General features: G+C 42.9%; 1 protein-coding gene across 2 annotated transcripts in view; it reads left to right on the top strand.

Moving 5' to 3' along the window:
• The first annotated feature begins 4,647 nt into the window (after positions 1 to 4,647).
• LOC124596262 (bile salt-activated lipase-like) overlaps positions 4,648 to 20,288 on the top strand; it is a 72,213-nt gene continuing 56,572 nt past the window's right edge. For both annotated transcript variants that reach the window (XM_047135337.1, XM_047135336.1), the window contains exons 1-2: positions 4,648 to 4,782; positions 16,149 to 16,295. The gene's annotated coding sequence lies outside the window, so the exon portion shown is untranslated. The remainder of the gene's footprint in view (positions 4,783 to 16,148; positions 16,296 to 20,288) is intronic.

Genomic DNA, 20,288 nt, shown 5'->3' with positions numbered 1-20,288 from the left:
CCTGCCGTTTTATAATCCTGCTTCCGCCCATTTTTGAGTTTTAAATTTCCTGCCATTTTAAGTTTATGGAAATCGCTCTATTTTATATTTCCCGCCAATTATTTTGAACTTTGAGCAACATCAGCGATTTTTAGTTTCTCGCCTAAAGCGATACTTCATGACTGTGGCGCCAACTAGGTACAGAAACGGGAGCTGTGTGCTAAATATTTGGCATCTATACTACTCACCAAGTTTCAAAATGAATAAGTTTTTTCTAATTTTTCTATAAAGAATCCCAAAGTATGTTCATTCAAAATGAATGTAGGTACAAACAATAAAGCATAAACAGTTACCACGCTGTAATAAGTAAAACGTGAATATACTATATTAAGTGCAATTGGTCAGTCTTCATATATACAGCTTGAACATTAATAAAACTTACAAACTGCAGGGACGGATTTCTGACTGGAAATGGAGGGGAAAAGATCCTATGAACATGTGTCTGGAAATACATCGTGGCCACGGCAGGTGGCGTTGTCTAATGACAGTTCCTGTGACGACGTGTCGTGTGCTGCTTGTGTGTTGAAGAATGTGTGATTTACGCTGAGTGCTGTAAGCAGCAGAATGGTCCGGTATTCACGTAGAGAACAAGCTGAGATGGTGTTTGTGTACAGCCAAGTAGATGGAAATATGATGTGGAAACAGATATCAACCACATCACACAACATTTCAAGCCCTCTTTGGGCCTTTGAGTGATCTTCGATCCTTCCAGACAGACGAACGTGCAGGGAGGCATTGGACTGCGTATTTTGATGCAATGTACTGTTTCCTACAATTATCTCCTCACAGCTTGATAATGTTCATGCGTCAATGTACCAACAAACGTTTCGTTTGTTACGGAAAAGTAAAAATAACACCACAGAAGACACTGATCCAGACAAAATATGTAGATTGGTTGCTTGCTTGTAATGAGTTATAATACGCTACCCAATATTTCAGATTATCGGTCTCATGATAAATACCAGGTGAGCAAAAAGTCAGTATAAATTTGAAAACTTATTAAACCACGAAATAATGTAGATAGAAAGGCAAAAATTGACACACATGCTAGGAATGACATGGGGTTTTATTAGAAGCAAAAAACCACTCCATATTGCTAGACGCGTGAAAGATCTCTTGCGCGCGTCGTTTGGTGATGATCGTGTGCTCAGCCGCCACTTTCGTCATGCTTGGCCTCCCAGGTCCCCAGACCTCAGTCCGTGCGATTATTGGCTTTGGGGTTACCTGAAGTCTCAAGTGTGTCGTGGTCGACAGACATCTCTAGGGATGCTGAAAGACAACATCCGACGCCAATGCCTCACCGTAACTCCGGACATGCTTTACAGTGCTGTTCACAACAATATTCCTCGACTACAGCTATTGTTCAGGAATGATGGAGGATATTGAGCATTTCCTGTAAAAAACATCATCTTTGCTTTGTCTTACGTTGTCATACTAATTATTGCAATTCTGATCAGTTGAAGCGCCATCTGTCGGACATTTTTGAACTTTTGTATTTTTTTGGTTCTAATAAAACCCCATGTCATTCAAAATTTATACCTTTCTATCTACATTATTCCTTGATTTATTCAGTTTTCAAATTTATACCGACTTTTTGATCACCCAGTACGTGGGTAATGAGGGAACAAATGCGTAAATTGCGCGAAACATGCTTTAAAATTTGCTGTCGAAGTTATGTTTCAATGGTCCACAACAACCTGCAGGCTCTTCAAAAACATATTATACCGATGAGGTTATCCGCTTCTCTCGATCACATCTTTTGTAGGGGAAGGGAAGAGAGCTGCTATCAGAGTATAGAAGAGTTTATGCCAAAATACAAAGGGAAATCTGCTCTCAGGTAACCTATTAAAGGAGGTATAAAAATTCGAGATCGTTGTGACGCTGTAACTGAATACACGTATGATGTCAATGTTTATGCGGATTAAACAATCAGGTAAACTGACGCCACAACGGAAGGGAACTGACATGTATCGAGACTAGAAAATAGTGCATTGATAATGGCTAGGCATTAGCCGAAATCTGGATTTGCCAAATAAAACCTACAAAAAAGGACGCCTGATTGCTGAACTTTATAAATTATAAATTTATAAATTAGGTAAAAGGTTACCAGGTGAAATATGGCATCCCGGCTAAGACACAAGTTGAAAATATGGTCACTATTTTTTTATAAACTTAAATTTGCCATATTTCGTGACAGTACCTTTTCCATTAGACGTTTGCAAGCAAATATAAGTCTTGGCTTCAGTTGTCTAAGTATGATTCCACAATGCATCGTTGTCGGCTGCAGAAAAGACGTGGTTCAACGTGTTTCTCTCATTTTGGTGTTTCAAATACAGTTTCTTCAAATGTAGTTTCTTCTTTTCAGATAATACAAAAATAATAGTTAACATAATTCAAAATTATTTATGACTGCGACCTTCACATTGTTCTTCCATCAACACACACCAGGAGTTAGCTTCCGACTCGGACTGGCTATAGTCAAAGACTACTCCAACGTCAAAGATATTTTACACAATCAGTTTCTTTGCTATTCTTCGATACATTTTCTAATAGTAATCAATATGCTTTTACTCTCAAAAACAGAAGTAAATTAACATATAATAAGACAAATTATAATAAATTCTGACAAAAATATAAGAAAACATTTTCAATTCAGTATCGACAAATACGGTAAAAAAATAACATCTCCCTGATCCATTACACAGGGAAGACTCACTTTGGAAGGGAATTTTCTTGACACTGTCAAATACAGTCAGAAAGGAAGAGGTCATGCTTTTTATTGACAGCTGTTCCACAGGCGTCAATTTACTGAATATTATCAAATTAGCTTCAGTGAGCACTGCCCTCAGATACCAAAGTTCCGAAGAAAACTGGAAAGAGTGGGCTGCGAATTTATTGTGAGCAGACAACAAACATTAGCAGCAAGATGGCAAGACAGTGAACCAGTAGTTGTTCCAAGCATTTGTCGTGAGCCTACATTAGGCAAAGGTAAGCCCAAGCAAAATGATGAAACTAAGGCAAAAGCGTTACCCCTAAACCCGATCTGTTTCCATAGTAAGACTATGGGAGCTGTTGATTTTGGTTTGTATGACTCTGATCGATGCTTTAACAACTGGTGGGAGAAAGTACTCTACAAACTGTCGACGGTGTCTGTTGTTAATGGCCGGCCTAGTGGCCGTGCGGTTCTAGGAGCTGCAGTCTGGAACCGCGAGACCGCTACGGTCGCAGGTTCGAATCCTGCCTCGGACATGTATGTGTGTGATGTCCTTAGGTTGGTTGCGTTTAACTAGTTCTAAGTTCTAGGGGACTAATGACCTCAGAAGTTGAGTCCCATAGTGCTCAGCGCCATTTGAACCATTTGTTGTTAATGTGTAGGTACTGTTTAGGTACGCAAAAATTAAACATGAAGCATCGTAAAACATCAGGTAGCAAGTGTTTAAGCCTTACTGTAACGATTCACTTTTGGTGGCCACAGGCATGACAAAGGAGGTTCGTTAAGTAGCTTTACATTTGAGAACCATTTCACTTATACATTTTAATTCTGTCATAGATCGCTTACATGCTGAATTTTTAATAATATATATATGAAATTCATATAATATACTAAAACCGTCAGTCATACAAATGACATTTAACCGCAACGATGGGCCAACGGTTTACGCTCTCACTATGGACAACGTAAGTGTCGGAAAACGCTCTGAGAACATGCAAGAACCACCTGCGTGTACCCTTATCATCCAGCAAAGTAAATTCCACTTGTTGGAAGGGTACATATTAATTGCGACGAAATAATATGAATCAGAAAACGAAGCAACTTTACTGAAGCCTAACTGTAAAAAAAATAGTAAGTTAGTGAGTTGGGGGAACTCATTTCTCAAGACATAACTACTCCGCAGGGCAGCAGCATTCAGGTGAATGCTTGTCATAATTATCCTCGTGAAAGAATGCAGCGGAGAGCTCACCTGATGGTGTTAAGAATTCCTTTACTTTTGGCATCGTATATTCCTCAGCGATTCTTTTCTGGGGGTACAAGCTCAGCTGCACAACTTAAGTTGACACCAAGCTTCCAGTTCAGTCACTGTTACGTATCACGAACAGCATTAAGGTCGCCTTTGGCTCTTTTGCATTCGTTCGAAATATCAGTCAGGCCTTAGAACCCTCACGCTCTTAGAGAAATTCATCAGCAACAGAAATTGCAGGGTGTATATCGATAAATTGTAACAGTTTGTTCTACTTTGAACAACTGACAATTGAACGACTTCATCAAATGACAAGTGTTCGTCGCTTCAAAACTTTTCGGATAATCTTGAACCATCATATGACCAAGACTCCACAGCTGCTACAAACAGTAGAGGCTGTAGGAGCCAGGTGAAGCATCCGGGTCCACTATCCAACACAGCTGAAGATCCGGTTCAGATATTACTTTGATAAGGAGGAAAATGTACCTCTGAGATGTAAGCCGTGTGCAGTGATGCGTCACACGTTTGATATCAGAGTGCTTAGATTGGCTCCTGACACCTTGCTCTGCGCTTATCGTCGCTGGTATTAAAGCAGTGAGACGGCTGCCCGTCATTCTGCGAGTCAGCGTGGCTCAACATGGAACGGATGGGCAGCGCGGTGACCGTCAGCATCCCCCAGGGTGCGCTCAGAGGCCGCAGGCTCAAGACACCCTCCGGCAGAACCTACTGCAGCTTCCAGGGTATCCCTTATGCCAAGCCACCGGTCGGGCCGCTCAGGTTCAAGGTCAGTCGAAACACTTCCTATAATCAAAGTTGTGTCGTACAAGGAAACACTGAATTGAGCTTGAGGTTGATATTGTGGTCTTTCAAGACAAATGGAAACGCACAGCGCAAAAAGTAGGGAAAAATGTGGCACTGCTGACTGAGAGAACCCTAGCGGTAAGTAAAACAGTCGCACAAAGGCTCAACATCCTTGTGAACTGTGAGGCTCACGTCTGAAGTACGAGCGAGTAGGTGACTATGATAACTGCGTGTGTAGTCAGTAGTCTTGATCGGTAGTCGCACCCAACTTACACACCCGATGGATGGATCACAACAGAGTGCGTTATACTCTCAGTCCCCGAAATATTAATTTAAGATAAGGGCGTAAAATTGCTTTTGAGGAACTTCAGACCACCATGTCTTCCTCCCTTAGCAAATAGTGACAATGAAACTTTCTTCTACTGCGAGGAATACCGCCGAGTAGGGCAGCCACAGATATTCAGGTAGCAAAACGATAGTGTGATGAAGGAATTGAAGGTAGTCTTGCTCAACGAACCAACTCAGTCATCTATTACGTCGGTCGAAACTAGAAGGCCGGCCGGAGTGGCCAAGCGGTTCTAGGCGCTTCAGCCTGGAACTGCGCGACCGCTACGGTCGCAGGTTCGAATCCTGCCTCGGGCATCGATGTGTGCGATGTCCTTAGGTTAGTTTAAATCGTTCTAAGTTCTAGGGGACCGATGACCACAGCTGTTAAGTCCCATAGTGCTCAGAGCCATTAGAACCATTTGAAACTAAAGGCTCTTCCTTTGTTTTCGAAAATAGGTCAAAAGATAGTTACGACATTTATATTTTGCGACCGATATTGGTGAGCTTGTTTACGATTAAGAAAACGTATTGATTGCTGGCAGAGCACTGCTAGCTTGAAGGGGGAAACCAGATTGCGCTATGATTGGCCCGCTAGATGGCGCTGCCATTGGTCAAACGGATATCAACTGCGTTTTTTTAAAAATAGGAACCCCCATTTTTATTACATATTCGTATAGTACGTAGAGATATATGAATGTTTTAGTTGGATCACTTTTTTCGCTTTGTGATAGATGGCGCTGTAATAGTCACAAACGTATAAGTACGTGGTATCACGTAACATTCCGCCAGTGCGGACGGTATTTGCTTCGTGATACATTACCCGTGTTAAAATGGACCGTTTACCAATTGCGGAAAATGCCCATATCGTGTTGATGTATGACTATTGTGATCAAAATTCCCATCGGGCCTGTGCAATGTATGCTGCTCGGTATCCTGGCCGACATCATCCACGTGTCCGGACCGTTCGCTGGATAGTTACGTTATTTAAGGGAAAAGGAGGTGTTCAGCCACATGGGAAACGTCAACCACATCCTGCTACAAATGATGATGCCCAAATAGGTGTTTTAGCTGCTGTCGCGGCTAATCATCGCATCAGTAGCAGACAAATTGCACGAGCATCGGGAATCTCAATAACGTCGGTGTTGAGAATGCTACATCAACATCGATTGTACCCGTACCATATTTCTATGCACCAGGAATTGCATGGTGACGACTTTGAACGTCATGTACAGTTCTGCCACTGAGCACAAGAGAAATTATGGGCCGATGACAAATTTTTTGCACGCGTTGCATCTAGCGACGAAGAGTCATTCACCAACAGCGGTAACGTAAACCGGCATAATATTCACTACTGCGCAACGGAAAATACACGATGGCTGCGGCAAGTGAAATATCAGCGACCTTGGCGGGTTAATGTATGGTGCGGCATTATGGGAGAAAGGATAATTGGCCCCCATTTTATCGATGGCAATCTAAAGGGTGCAGTGTATGCTGATTTCCTACGTAATGTTCTACCTATGTTACTACAAGATGTTTCACGGCATGACAGAATGGCGATGTACTTGCAACATGATGGATGTCCGGCATATAGCTCCCGTGCGGTTGAAGCGGTATTGAATAGCATGACAGGTGGATTGGTCGTCGAAGCACCATACCTTGGCCCGCACGTTCACCGGATCTGACGACCCTGGATTTATTTCTGTGGGGAAAGTTGAAGGATATTTGCTATCGTGATCCACCGACAACGCCTAACAACATGCGTCAGCGCATTGTCAATGCATGTGCAAACATTACGGAAGGCGAACTACTCGCTGTTGAGAGGAATGTCGTTACCCTTATTGCCAAATGCAACTGGACCAGCTCGTCCGATTCATCAACTGGGGACGACACGATTGAGATGCGTCCGCACGTTAACGGCGAAGTTGGTGGAGCACCATCACGCAGCAGCCACATAACCCTTCGAATAATGAATGGCATATCTTCCAGAGGGAGAGGCAAAGTCAGCCGCTAGAAATGCCGATAGTTCCCTGCTTGTTAGGTGACGTGGAAGAAAGCTAGTCCCAAAATAGGTCATCAGTTATCTCGGCCCACAGTTTCCGACCACACCGATGATGATGATGATGCGCTGTCACTATACCACGGGGGTTCTGCATATTATTCCGTAGATGACTGTTATGAATGTTGAAGATATCACTTTGGTAGAGGTGAGGTGGTCTGATCTGCGACTTGGATGGATGACACAAATCGCGGAATCGTGGTTTCCTGGTGATTAAACCAGTTACAAAACTAATTTTGTTATGGGAAGTCTATCGCTAGTAACTCTGCACATGCTGTAAGTGATAAGGGTAGTAACAATTGTAGTGGAGAATTGTCCACACGGTCGTCTGGATTACGCTGTGTTGGCGGACGAACTTCCTGGTACTGACATAGCTTCAAAAATGGCTCTGAGCACTATGGGACTTAACATCTGTGGTCATCAGTCCCCTAGAACTTAGAACTACTTAAACCTAACTAACCTAAGGACATCACACACATCCATGCCCGAGGCAGGATTCGAACCTGCGACCGTAGCAGTCGTGCGGTTCCGGACTGAGCGCCTAGAACCACTCGGCCACCGCGGCCGGCTACTGACATAGCTGCCGCCTTTCACTGTGTTAATCACATTTTTACCAAGTCTGGTGTACGAACATTTCAGATACGTCCTTCATGATTTCCTGCTTCCTGAAACGACCCTGTCTTAGATAAACGGTGAAACACTACTGCAAATATTGAATGCTGTGGTTCTTGGCGTGGCTAGGTCTCCTGATACAACCTTGCTGCCAGGCGCCAGTTTCCATTTGCCTTTCCGTAAGTAGACACCGCGTCGGCAAGCTCTCGATTCGAATACGGAATCATTGTGTACAACGCAGTATCACACCCACTACAAGGTGAGTCAGCAAGAGAATTGAACCGGACACAACATTACAAATTACTATGCGAGGAGAGGGCACTAGGGCGTGACGCATGACAAAACGTGCCACTCTCTAGAAGGAAACCATGCGTGCCGTAACTGTGCCTGCGTGCTACAGCGCGTGTTACACCGCAGACTCTGTAACAAAGTATGATTGAATAATTGACCTATAGCATGGAAACCAGTCATTTCCGGACATAAGTGAATTACACCTTTTTTGTTCCGTATCCTCTCATCGATCAGTCCCTAGAGTTTGTAAACCGTACAAAAAAAAAAAAAAAAAAAATCGCCCTGTATAAATACGCGCCGCCACATATCCGACGCCTTACAGGAGCCAACTAGGAAGTTGAGACCGAACTTCACAAATAACACATTAGGAGCATTAAATGAGGAATCCAAATTGAGCCTAGAGAAAGAAGCGATATCAACAGACTCTTATACGGATGCAGATGTGAACCCCTATCAACCGGAAAAATGCCGAACTAAACATTAAAATACTGCTGCATGAAGTGGCAATTATAGCTACGGTCACACGCATCTGATAAACCAAATAGGAAGCGCACCAGACGTATCTGTTCAAAGATCCAGAAAGGATATTGTGGAGCCGACAAACATTTTCAACATAGCAACGACGGTCCGGCGCCCCCTCCCCCCCCCCCCCCCCCTCTCCCTCCTCTACTGGTCCGGTCAGTTGCTGAAGCACTCACCACGCTCCTACCCTCAGTACAAAACATCCAAAGGTTTCCAGTCGGCCACAACCGAGGTATTAATGGTTGGCAATACAGGAGCCTACCTGGGTGTCTCTTACTGGTATTGTTGCTACACTCAGAACCGGTGACTGTTAACTACCAAAATTATACCTGCCATCAAATGATGGCGCAATACTCGCCCTCGCCGCCAGGTTTCTGCTCGGACGCCTCACCACGAGCGAACCGTTTCACTTCCCCAGTCCTACAGTCACTGGCCTGTCGCCTACGATTTCCGCGCTAACCACACCTTCACATACCAATGACGCTCTACTATAGACTGTGAGCACGACCTATCGTTGGCGCAACGGTTCAGTATCATTATACGGCACACTGTTCAGGAGACGTGACGACATAGGGATTGAAATGTGTGTATTCCAAACTACAGGACGAAATTCGCTACAGATAAGGTGAAAAATAGGCGTAACAGTTTAAATATATGTCAAATATATGTGAGATATGCATACTTCGGCAAAGCTGCGGGTGGAATGCTCAGCCAAACGTTGTTTACATATTACCATCAGGAAACAAATACTGAAGGAGTAAGAATCAGCAACCAGCAATTTAGGTGGAGGTGATAACGTGGAGAGAGGAGGGGGCAAGAAAACAAAAATTGACAGATTGAGGAAAGAGACTGACTCTGTCCATGGACAGAGAGAGGGAAGGAAGGTATGGTCACAGATATGAGGGAATAGGAGATGGACACAGTCAGAGGAATGGGGAAATGGACACAGAAATGGAAGCAGAGGAGATGGACAGAGAGCGGTTCGAGTAGGAAATGGACATAGAAACGAAAGAGGAGGAGATGAACAGAGGCAAGGAGAAGGAGGAGATTGAGAAAAGCTGGAGGTGGAGATGGGTAGACTGGTAGGAGCAAATAAACGGAAAAGGGAAGGGGAGATGGACTGAAAAATTGTAGGAGAGAACAGGGATAGGAGGAAATGGACAGAGTGAAGTGGGAGGTAGAGATAAAGGGAGTAAAAAGGATGTAGAGGGGCAGGAGGAGATGGACTCAGACGTGGGACGGATGAGACGGAATGACTAGGGAAGGAGCAGATGCACAGAAAGATTGAGGAGGAGCAGATGGGCAGAGAGATTGGGGACGAGCAGAGGGACAGTGAAGGATGAAGCACGAGGTGGACAGAAAAGGGAGAGAAGGAGATAGACAGATAGGAAGACGAAAGAATGGACAAATAGAGTGGGGAAGGATGAGATGGGCTAATAGAATTGCAATGAATAAACACTCAGACAATGCCGGGGACTCAGCCAGTCTATGTGTAAAATGAAGTTCGTAGAGGTTGTGTAGTGAGGTGTCCTTATTCTACTCTCTTTGCGTTTCCCCACTCAGTATAACTATTATATGCTATCCTGTTATCTTTGTGTTTGCCCACTGAATGTAATTACGCATGTAATCTGTAGTAACTCATTTGACTTACAAGGAGACGACAAGGCACTCTCATAAATTCGAGAGAAAATTGAATTTAAAATTTTGAAGTTTTCGGAGTGCGACTTACAGTGTGGCCCTGTGGTGAACTGATCGTCACCAAAGTGGAACGACTGGATTCGATTTGCCGCCGATGAAAATTTGTAAACATAGTTGAATCGTAAAATGCATAAAGACGAAAAATAGCAGTAGCGTTCGAGACTGGTAGTTGCCAGTAAGTATCTGGTTTCGGTCACTACTTCCTTTCGTTCCATTTTTTTTTTGAGTTAACTTTAAGTATGAAAATCGTCAAATATATGGTAATTAACACGTATTTTATTGTCATGAAGCTTCCTGTTGAAAAAGAATCGTTCTTATTTCGTGACATAAAAGTCATTCGGAAACTTCAGTGTCGATCTTCTCTATTACTTTTTAGACAAGGATTTCTGGTCAGGCGAGTGTAGGGTAATATCAACAGGAGCAGAAAACGGTGTAACGGGAGTAGGATTCTTTACGGATAGGAAGGTGGAGCAGGGGGTGTGTTACTGTGAACAGTTCAGTGACAGGGTCGTTCTTATCAGAATCGACAACACACCAATACCGGCAACGATAGTTCAGTTATACATGCCGAGGTCGCAAGCTGAAGATGAAGAGATAGAGGAAGTGTACGAGGATATTCAAAGGGTAATGAAGTATGTAAAGGGGGATGAAAATCTAATAGTCATGGGGGACTGGACTGCAGTTGTAGGGGAACGAGTAGAAGAAAAGGTTTCAAGATAATATGGGTTTAGGGCAAGAAATGAGAGAAGAGAAAGACTAACTGAGTTCTGTAACAAGTTTCAGTTAGTAATAGAGAATACCCTGCTCAAGAATTACAAGAGGAGATATGCTTGGAAAAGGCCGGGTGATACGGGAAGATTTCGGTTAGATTACATCATGATCAGACAGAGATTCCTAAATCAGATACTGGATTGTAAGGCTCAGATCACAATATAGTAGTGATGAAGAATAGGCTGAAGTTGAAGACATTAGTCAGGAAGAATCAATACGTAAAGAAGTTGGATACGGAAGTACTAGGGAATGACGGGATACGCTTGAAGTTCTCTAAGGCTATAGATACAGCAATAAGGAATAGCGCAGTAGGCAGTACAGTTGAAGAGGAATGGACATCTCTAAAAAGGGTACAAAGAAGGTAGCTGCGAAGAAACCATGGGTAACTGAAGAAATACTTCAGATGATTGATGAAAGGAGGAAGTACAAACATATTCCAGGAAACTCAGGAATACAGAAATACAAGTGCTGAGGAATGAAATAAATAGGATGTGCAGGGAAGCTAAGACGGCATGGCTCTAGGAAAAATGTGAATACATCGAAAAAGAAATGACTGTCGGAAGGACAAGCTCAGCATGCAGGAAAGTCAAAAGAGCCTTTGGTGACATTAAAGGCAAGGGTGGTAATATTAAGAGTGCAACGAGAATTCCACTGTTAAATATGGAGGAGAAAGCGGATAGGTGGAAAGAATACATTGAAAGCCCCTATGAGGGGGAAGATATATCTGATGTTATAGAAAACGAAACAAGAGTGGATTTAGAAGAGATAGGGGATCCAATGTTAGAATAAGATCTTTGGAGGAATTGAGGTCAAATAAGGCAGAGGAGGTAAATAACATTCCGTCAGAATTTTGTGGGAAATGGCAACAAAACGATTTTTCACATTTGTGTGTAGAATGTATGAGTCTGGTGACATACCATCTGACTTTCAGAAAAGCATCATCCACACAATTCGGAAGACGGCAAGAGCTGACAAGAGCAAGAATTATCGCGCATCCAAGTTGCTTCCAATGTTAATATACAGAAGAATGGAAAAGAAATTTGAGGATGCGCTATATGACGTTTAATTTGGCTTTATCAAAGGTAAAGGCACGAGAGAGGCAATTCTGACTTTGCAGTTAATAATGGAAGCAAGACTAAAGAAAACACAATACACGTTCATAGGATCTGTCGACCAGGAAAGGGCACCGACAATTCAATATGGTGCAAGATGTTCGAAATTATGTGAAAAGTAGGGGTAATCTATAAGGAGAGACGGGTCATATACAATATATACAACAGCCAGGATTGATTAATAAGAGTGAACGACGAACAACGAATGGTCGTATTACAAAGGGTGTAAGACAAGGATATAGTCTTTCGCCCCTACTGTTCAATCTGTACATCGAGGAAGCAATGATGGAAATAAAAGAAAGGTTCAGGATTGGAATTAAAATTCGAGGTGAAAGGATATCAATGATACGATTCGCTGATGACGTTACTATCCTGATTGAAAGTGAAGAAGAATTACATGATCTGCTGAACGGAATGGACAGTCTAATGACTACACAGTATGGACTGAGAGTAAATTGAAGGAAGACGAAGGTAATGAGAAGTAGTAGAAATGAGAACAGCGAGAAACTTAACGTCAGGGTTGATGGTCCCGAAGTTGATGAAGTTAAGGAATTCTGCTACCTAGGCAGTAAAATAACCAATGACGGACGGAGAAAGGAGGACATCAACAGGAGACTAACTATGACAAAAATGGCATTCCTCGCCAAGAGAGGTCTACTAATATAAAATATCGGCCTGAATTCGAGGAACAAATTTCTGAGAATGTACTTCTGGCTTACAGCATTGTATGGTAGTGAAGCATGGACTGTTGGAAAACTGGAACAGAAGAAAATAGAAGAATTTGAGATGTGGTCCTACAGACGAATCTTCAAAATTAGGTAGCCTGCTAGGTTCTGCGCAGAATCTGGTGGAAAGGACTATGTGGAAGACACTGATAAGGAGAAGGGATAGGATGATAGGACATCTGTTAAGACATGAGGGAATGACTTCCATTGTACTAGAGGGAGCGGTAGAGGACAAAAACTGCAGAAGATGACAAAGATGGGAATACATCCAGCAAATAACTGAGGACGTAGGTTGCAAGCGTTACTCAGAGATGAAGAGGCTTTCACAGAGAAGCATCAAACCAGTGAGAAGGCTGATGATAAAAAAGAAACAAAAAAAAATAGCGCGAAAAGGTAGTGGCCCAGCGACAAGAGGCAGTTGAAGAAAGGGCCTAACACAGAGTAGTGTGTCAATCAGCGAACAGTTACGATGCCCTATCGTGGTGCTGATTACAACATGGCTCAGAGACCACATTGGATGACAACAGAAGGGGAAAAAGTAACGAGTGTAGCTCAAGAGTTTAGTAAGTTCAGAGCCTTGTTTCATATGGATGGGTGAGTGTTCCGAACAGCAGGCTTGCTCCCAAAATAGAGGAGGTGGTGGACCACCGTGAACTGCAGCGGCAGATGACTGTTTCTTTGAGTGCAATTGCTACTACATTTAACAGAACTATAAGGCATACAATTTCGCACTTCACATTTGCATGGCGACAGCATGAGGGTGGTCTGATTGTTCGACGACCAGTACGCCTACGTTGTGCTTTGTCAACACCAACATTTCGGAGACACTCTTTGCGATGGTGCCAAGACCATAAGATCTAAACCAATGAGGATTTGGGTTGTGTGCTCTTCTCGGATAAGAGCAGATTCATTCTGAGTAGTGGTTTTGGAGATACGCACATATGGAGACAAATAAGAATACCTAATGCACTTAAGAGCACTGTCGAACATGATCGTTTTAGTGGCCCTGTTGTTATCATGTGAGTGCTTGGGCGTACTGACCTCTACATCTTAAGAAACGGCACGCTCGCAAGTCAACGTTCTTATGATACCATACTGCTTCCCTAAGTGCGGCGTTTTAGGAGGTGCATTTGTACCTGATTTTATTTTTATGGATGACAAAGCGCGATTGCATCAGTGAAGGACGAGGAGCTCTTTGGACGAGACGACGGGAGGACAGTCACAGAATGGACTGGCCTGTCCATCGTCCCGAGTCGAATCCCATCGAGAACGTGTCGGATACATTGGAGGGACGTATTTCAGCACGGACACATGCGCTAACTACCATCCATCAGTCGCTAACCGCGCTAGTAGAGGAATGGGACGCCGTACGACAAGAACTCCTCACCCACCTTGCGGCCAGCGTGGAGTCAGTCAGCAGAGCATGCATTGCTGTCCCCGGTGATCGCATACCCTGCTAAGAACCATGTCCGGCCTATTTCCGTATCCAAATGACCATGATAAATCGCGGTGATTTCACTGTAACTTTTATCTCTGGATGAAAGTATCATTTCTGTGAGTCTCACTGTGTGTTTCTTTCAGTTACCGTCCCTACTGGTCTCTGATAGTTCCTTCTATGTAAGGAACAAGTTTCGTAGAATTATGTTGCATGGAAATGACTCATTTAGTGAAAGATACCTTCCTCCTTAAATTTTGCACACCAATGCAGTATTGTCGCCGAATAGTTCGGTGTTTGCTTTATAAACTTTTTCTTTGCATAGAGAGTGCCCAGGAGGTATCGACTTGAAGAGAAAGCCACTTCCAAAAGTGAACACTCTTTCGAGTCTCAGAGTCAACAACGTGAATGTAACTGTTCTCATGTCTCATATGAGTTGTGCAAAAGTTGCATAACAAAACACTGTGACTTCGTAACTTACTGTATTTGCAAGCAATTATAAAAAAACCATGGTAACAGTGATAAATGTCCTCAGTTATTGCAATAGTCGATAGGTATGTGAGCCATATATAGAAACACAGACCGTGAGGGTATACCTTAAGGTTTAAGATTGCCACTTTTACAGAAAATGGATTTATTTTATAAAATTAAACTCAGACAAAAATTTTTATTGAAAATAACAGTACACCGCATTAACTTCTAATGTAAGACGTTTGTCCATAATTGTGATCAATGCGATAAATATTCACTCGAAAATATGAAATAACTGGCATTGATAAAATTCAATAAACATCAACTCACAAAATAATGGAATTGTACCAAAGGGCAAAGAATAATTTTCTGTGATTTTTTTAAAGTTTCTTATAGAAGTTATTAAAAATGAACGCCACATTAATCTATAATGAATAAACAAATATGTACCTCTAGAGCATACAATACTCGGTTTCCGCGTCAAGTATATTTTCAGATGTCATTTTATTGGTTTCTTTAAAACTATAGATCAGTTGCGGGTTTCCGCTTGGCTTGTGGATTTTATGTTAGATGTGCACAATCCGTCGCAAGAGTCCAGTATTAGTCGGCCATAATAGCGGGGGCCGTCTTCCCTACTCACCTATTCTTCACAACTGCTATTCTGTATCCTGTTTGAATCGCTCGCCACGTTCATCGGAAAGTATTTCGCAGTATTCAGAGAAGAAGTCCAGGTGGGCATACTGGAACTGTATTTCTAAAGACGTGTTACAGGCACGCTTCTCATAACATGGCAACGGAACACCGAAAGGCTCCTTAAAATTTTTTACTCTTTCATGAAATGCTCGTACTGTGCCTACACGATCGAGACTATCATAAGAAAATTGATTCCTTTTGGTAAATATATTTGCTACAGAGTTAACTATTACCTTATAAAAATAGATAAATAATTTTATGCCTATTTAACTGTCGCATCTGTTAGTTTCCCCTTTTTTCAAAAGTGACTAGTAACTTAACATTTCTAGACTTAAGAAACATTAATGATTTGATAACGTAAGCTATAAATTTGTAGTACTATTTGTTTCAGTAAGGATTTTTCGTTTCAAAGTAGTTCCTTATTGATTACATTCACTCCTAGTGCTCTCATTTCTTCTGTTTAGTTAACTTTATTCGAATTCTTCTACTCTTAACTTGCCAAAGTGCGTGCCTGATATGGCTCCTTTTCTGATGGTTATCTCTCATTATCGTACTATAGATCACTGTAATGGTGAATTCTCGTCCTTTGCAATTTTTTGATTTCTGTTTACCTATTTTAATATTGCTTTCTCTCAGTCACCGGAACCACCAGAACCATGGAGCGGCATACGAAACGCAACAAAGGAAGGCAACATAGCCCCGCAGATAGACTTCCTTATGAGAAGCAAGACGGAATATGAAGGAGACGAAGACTGTCTGTACCTAAACGTTTACACTTCAAAGGTTAGTATTGTTTCAAATGGTTCAAATGGCTCTGAGCACTATGGGACTAACTTCTGAGGTCATCAGTCCCCTAGAACTCAGAACTACTTAAACCTAACTAATCTAAGGACATCACATCCATCCATGCACGAGGCAGGATTCGAACCTGCGACCGTAGCGGTCGCGCGGTTCCAGACTGTAGCGCCTAGAACCGCTCGGCCACTCCGGCCGGCCAAAGGTTGGTATTAACTGCAGTTAACAACTCTGCGTGACCACTTTTGATATGGAGTTTGCTTGCTATGTCCTTATGCGCTTGGTCTATATTTTATCGATTTTACATCTGACTTTATTTATCCTGCTCCTGGCTGACCCTATCCCTCCAGTCTCTTTCTTTCCCTACTACTGTGTATCGCAATTGATTCTGTAGCAGCTTTCACCCATTGTGAACTGTTTCCGAAATTTGTGATTGGAGCAACAATTAATTTAAAATATCTTGTTTCGCAACTTACATTCAATCAATCTCTCCCTATCGTTACGAAGTATTGAAAACATGTAAATCTATCTGTCTCTCTCTTCATTATAGCTCTATGCATCTACTTCATTGATCCGTAAAGGACTCGATTTGCATCTTCCCTATATCCATACATTCCGTATTACTCATCAACCTTGTTTAAAGTCGTCGAGACTTTGTTAATGTTTATTATTCGTTTCTTTCACCGATGTGAGGTTCTGTGAAATCATTGATGAATGACAGTGTCATTAATTCACCAGCAATAGATATGAACATCATTTTCTCAGAAGCTTACTGCAATTCGTACCTTTGCAAAATAAATTTAGTGCGTATTATTTTATTGTAGCTAAGTTCACAGAAAGACAGTTCTTAGAATTCCTTTGCTGTAGATGCATTTCGCGTGGAATTCTGTGAGACCCTCAATAATATACGCTGTAATGCACCCACTTGTAGCTAATAGCTTTAAACGACGTTTCTCTCCACTAATTACAAACCACCGTAGCTTTCCTTTGACATTTAAGACTAAGATGACGAAGCAGTCGAACTAATTAATCTCTGTTGAGTATCATGGCTATGAGTGTAACTTTAAATACAAATAGTATACAAACCTTTTTTTCTCTAAGTACTTTAAAGGAAAAGTACTTCGTATCCCTTACCGCTAAAGCATCTTAATACTGTCGCGCTTGACCTGATGATGTTTGAGTCTTGATGATTACAGATGTACAAGTAATTTCAAGAGTGCACCGTTGAAGTATGTTGTGAGTCTATCTGTATGTTAATTGCCCCACACAACCCTGTCGCAGAAGCAACGAAAAAAACATGCCAAATTTAAAAGAATGCTAAGTCCCCAAGACTGACAGCGTTTTACGCAAGTTCGAAATTCAGCTAGAACTTCACTGTGAAATTCCTTTAGCAGTGTCCACAACGAAACTCTGTCTCGAAATCTGCCAGAAAGTCGATAGAGATTCTGATCGTATGGAAAGTACACCAGCGGCAAGACACAATCCATACCTTCACTCAGTGATAGCTGCCACTCAGTGATGCAGAGTTGATTTTGGTTCTTATTATATTATGTTTTATGTTTTTGTGATTTTGGCTTTTTTAGTTAAGATGCCTATAAAGGTTTTCCGTAATTGGCTGGCTCTGAGCACTGTGGGACTTAACATCTATGGTCATCAGTCCCCTAGAACTTAGAACTACTTAAATCTAAGGACATTACACAACACTCAGTCATCACGAGGCAGAGAAAAATCTCTGACCCCGCCGGGATTCGAACCCGGGAACCCGGGCGCGGTTTCCATAATTCCTTCACCAAACAAGACGAACTAAATAATCAATATTTCGGATGAAAAGCTACTGTCGCCATGAGTAACTTAGATGTAGATATCGTCACTATAGTGAATCAGCTTAAATCACTCAATAAAGGTAATACTTCCGGTTCAGTTTGTATGACAATCAGGTTCCTTTCGCAGTATGCTGAGGCAATAGCTCCCTATTCGCAATCATATACCACCGGACAGTCGTCGGTAGATCCGTACCTAAAGACTGCAAAGTACCACACCTGACATCAGTACCAAAGAACGGAAATAGTATTGACCCACTGAATTACAGGCCGGTATCTCTAACGTCGATTGCAGTCGGATTTTCAAACATATGCAGACTTCAAATATTACGAATTACCTCGAAAGAAAACGATTTATTGACAAATAGCCAACACCGATTCAGGAAATATCGTTCTTGTGAAACATAACTAGCTTTTAGCACTCGATCTTCACAGGTAGCCCATGAGTCGACGACAATCCGGCTCCTCAAAGTGAACTATGTTCATTTTCCAGCATCCGTGACTCCTCCATAGCTTCTGATGACGGAGCGAGACAGTGCAGATGTATGCGCTATGGTCGGAAAAGCCAAATGCCATTTTCCTGCTACCAACGTCATTGCCGCTAGATCAAGAGAGATATAAATGCGAGCGAAGCGACTCCCAGAGTGACTCGTGATGCATGTGCATTCTGGACGGTCGCCATGCACCCTTTCCCAAGTGTCTAAAAGACGTAGTTCTTGCAATAACAGACGGAGTTCGGGACGTGTGGTGTAATTGGAGTTCTGATCTTTCTGGTGAAGCACCCTACTTAAGTCTCCACTAAGGATGCTGTTGTCATAGCGTCGTAGGAAGAGCGGCGTGAAACCCTCTGAATAGCAGCGGATCTGCTGGTGACTCTTGTCCGTGCCAGAGCGGGCATAGATGTTTAAAATCCATATACTTTGTGTGATTATCGCCAAACCTCCGGTCGGCGATAAATACGTCAAGTCGTTAATTCTATGCCTTCTCGCACCAGTATGGCCTTACTGCTACCGCCATCATCGGCAGGAAAACGTGCCAAGCATATCCCTAGAAGTCCGGAAGGTCTCCAAAATAACTTCTTGCATAACTGCAATGTCCACATCTGACAAATGTGGCATATGATGCATCAATTGAAACTTCACTCTTGAACCGATGGTGTCGAGATTGATAGACTCAATCTGGAAAACCTGTGGCGGGTCTGCAGGCGTACGGACACTCATTGCAATAAATGTATGTGATGGTTCGATATTTTCTGCAGTGTACATGCCGATGTCTTTCTCCACTTCAAAAGAAATTTATTCCAGAATGAGATTGTCACTCTGCAGCGGAGTGTGCGCTGATATGAAACTTCCTGGCAGATTAAAATTCTGTGTCGGACCGAGACTCGAACTCGGGACCTTTTCTAAGCCATGTCTCCGCAACATCCTTTCTTTCAGGAGTGGTAGTCCTGCAAGGTTCGCAAGAGAGCTTCTGTAAAGTTTGGAAGGTAGGAGACGAGGTACGGGCAGAAGTAAAGCTGTGAGGATGGGGCGTAAGTCGTGCTCGGGTAGCTCAGTTGGTAGAGCACTTGGCCGCGAAAGGCAAAGGTCCCGAGTTCGAGTCTCGGTCCGGCACACAGTTTCAATCTGCCAGGTAGTTTCAGAAATTTATTAATCACAGGCCGCCGAGGCGCTAGCAGAACTTCAGTCGGAGGATCTTCGTCATCATGGGTTGTGGGTGGTTTCAGCTGCTAGCATCCTCGAGAGGGTCAACGTCGGTGTTGGCGCTGGAGTGGCAGGGGAGCGTTGTTACCTCAACGAACATCAGACTGATCCACTTTTGACAAGGGCGCATCAGTGTCTGGTCAAGCGTCTGGGAATAGGGTGCATGTTCCCACGGCTTCTGTTATCATCTACCTCAAGTGGGACATCATCTGCCCGGGAGTGTGTCGCGCGGTCATCAATCGATGTGCTCCGTCTCCTCTCGCGCTTCTTCTGCAATCGTTGTTTACATGAGTGCGCTTCCGCGTCAGACGATGGTAGAGTCCCGATGGTCTGGCACGAACGCTGCCTTAGGCATTATCATGGTGTCAACGTATATGTCTCCATCGGCATTTCGTCGTCCGTCGACAAAGCTGTGGTGGCAGAAGGGGGCTGTAATGGGCGTGGGAGACTCTTCTTTC

Source organism: Schistocerca americana, chromosome 2 (assembly GCF_021461395.2).
Source record: "Schistocerca americana isolate TAMUIC-IGC-003095 chromosome 2, iqSchAmer2.1, whole genome shotgun sequence".
Classification (NCBI taxonomy): Eukaryota; Metazoa; Arthropoda; class Insecta; order Orthoptera; family Acrididae; genus Schistocerca; species Schistocerca americana.
This window is presented reverse-complemented; position numbering and strand designations above follow the sequence as displayed.